At 29.6% G+C, this 2,633-nt stretch overlaps 1 pseudogene; it reads left to right on the top strand.

Annotated features, from left to right (window-relative positions):
* The first annotated feature begins 831 nt into the window (after positions 1 to 831).
* Positions 832 to 950, top strand: LOC111744534 (annotated as a pseudogene).
* The last annotated feature ends 1,683 nt before the right edge of the window (positions 951 to 2,633 follow it).

Raw genomic sequence — 2,633 nt, 5'->3', positions numbered from 1 at the left:
AAAAAAAATCACAGTATTGAGAATGTACTTATTTATACCAATGAGCTCTTTCACCTCAATATGAAAAGGCACATATTTTTAAAATCCTATTCCAAAAAATGTTAAGCAAAGAACTGAAAGACTAAAGAGTATTGTAGATAGCAATTTTAACACAATCTGTAATTCTATCTAAAATGAAACCCTTTAATAATCAAATAAATACTAATAAACTTTTTAATAAGTTTATCTTTCAATGTACAGATAGAAAAATCTTACTCATTTTGTTTACATTACTTTGGTGGCCATTTTAACTAGGATCTTAAAATTTAATTCTAAAAATAACAGAAATGAAAGAAATTATTTAAAACAAAGTTTCTCTGTACTCCCAGGGGAAAGTTTTACCATGGATATGGAGTAGCCACATTTATTCCATAACTATAGTCTTGAAAGCCTTTGATAGTTTAAGGGATGATGGGAATAAGAAGCCAGTTTTCTGTACAATAGACAGAAGCACTTAATCTTGATATAGTATTATCCATCCATTAATCTTGATGTGGATAATCCATTTTGAATTACCAGACACCCCATTTATAAAAATAATATGACAACATATGAATTACTTGATACTTTCATTGTAATACTCTCACAGTAAAAATATATATCATAGGACTCAAAAATCAAAAATAAAAATAAACTAGTAATGGAAAGACCTGAAACAAAAGATCTATCTTTTTCTCAGTAAATCTTGACTACAAATTCGAATCATTCCTAACTTCCCAGAAAATAACCTTCTTCTACTTTTGGAAGAAGTGGAAATAGTACTATATAATTTATAAACATAAAGTGCTTCTGGTCTACAGCCATCCCACACTGAACGTGCCTGATCTTGTCTGATCTCAGAAGCTAAGCAGGGTCCAGCTTGATTAGTACTTGGATGAGAGACCATCTAGGAATACCAGGTGCTGTAGGTGTTAAAAAAAAAAAAAAATGTTTCTGCACTATGTCAAGGAATAGCTATAAATACAAAATAAATACTTGAGTTATCTACTGGCATTCTGTAAAGAATATACCAAAATATTTTTTTTATAAGAGAAAATTAAATTTGCAAACATCAATGTGAAACAAGATCAACATTAAAGATAAAATGTCATCATGCTCAGGATTTTCATGCTCAACTGTGTATAACTTTGGTGAGAATTTAAGAAAACATCTGTGACTATTTACCCAAATAAAAAAATGGGGTGGGGAGACAATTTTTATCCAAAACATATAATCAGATTTGAAAATAATTTTGGAAACAATTTACACATAGATTCATTTCACAGATGAGAAAATTAAGACTTAAGACATTAAATTTGTCAGAAGTCACACAAGAAGTTCTGACTAGCCAACAACTTAAGCTCAAGGAGCATGAATATGTTCCAAGAGCACGATATCCCTTCCACAGTCATATTTTTTCAAATCAAGAATAAGTCACTTATTTTAAGTTCTTATCTACTTAAGGATACGAAGATAAAAATCTTAAATCAAGACAAATACAGATAATCTGGGCAGTGTACTAAACATATATAGAATAACTGTGTATTATTGCTTTGAACTAAAAGTGATTGGATAACTTGAAAGATTTAATGGAGTCTGCATACATGACTCTTACTCCCACGCAAATAACTCCTACTGAGAAATTTGGCTGTAACTGCTGCATTCAAACAGTACTGAGAAGTAAGTAAATGGGAAGTTGCAATGCAGAATTACAAAATATTCTCAATAATAATATCTAAAATTTTACTTATTAAATTTTAAAATTGTTAAGTATGTGCTAAAGTATTGCTACGTGGTCAAAATAAACACTGTAAAATAATAATAGCATAAAAACATCCCCTAAAAATGACACTTCTGAATGTGACAAAGAAGATATAGACTATACTATTTTTAATTTAAAAAAATAGTCTTACTTCTTAATAGGAGTCAATTAGAACAAAACCATGCCACAACAAAACTTGAATTGTGTGTCTTAATCTATAAAGACACATGTTCAACTACTAATACACGTTCTATCTTCCTCTATCAGAACATAATTTTTTTTATTTCAATATTCTATATTTGACAAGAGAACAGAAAAGAAATCTGCATTTTGCTAAAATGCAATGATATTACCATGGAAGGTAAACGTACAACATCACTAATATTTTTGTAAGTCTGACTTTAAGATTCTGAAATGCTGATTTCATACATTTTGATTCTCCCCAATAGAGTTTTTAAAGAGATGGGCACTGGGGTAGCATGAGTTCTGTCCAAAACTTCAGTGGTTTGCAGCTCAGATCATTTCTGTGTTCATTGGAAAGGTAAATTGATCAAATTAGTACTAAAAATTATAATATTGAATCATTTTAACACACTGGAATGTAGAATGAAAAATCACCAACAAAACCGCAAAAGAATATACAATCTGAGTTTTCTTTTCTTTTTTTTTTATAAAACTTTGAGCTGTGAATACTAAGCATGACTTTTGTACATTTTTTTAAAATGTCTTTGCTTATTCCTAAGCATGAGTGTCAATGAGGGAGGCTCATCAGTATAGTTATATCTTTAGGTTTTAAAGTAGTCTCTTTACCCAGTTTCCTTGATTTCTTTTTCAGGATAGAAAGTATTTGTAA

This window comes from Pteropus vampyrus, unplaced genomic scaffold (genome assembly GCF_000151845.1).
Source record: "Pteropus vampyrus isolate Shadow unplaced genomic scaffold, Pvam_2.0 Scaffold136, whole genome shotgun sequence".
In the NCBI taxonomy this organism is placed as follows: domain Eukaryota; kingdom Metazoa; phylum Chordata; class Mammalia; order Chiroptera; family Pteropodidae; genus Pteropus; species Pteropus vampyrus.
The sequence above is the reverse complement of the archived record's forward strand: the minus strand, read 5'-3'. Positions and strand labels throughout refer to the sequence as shown.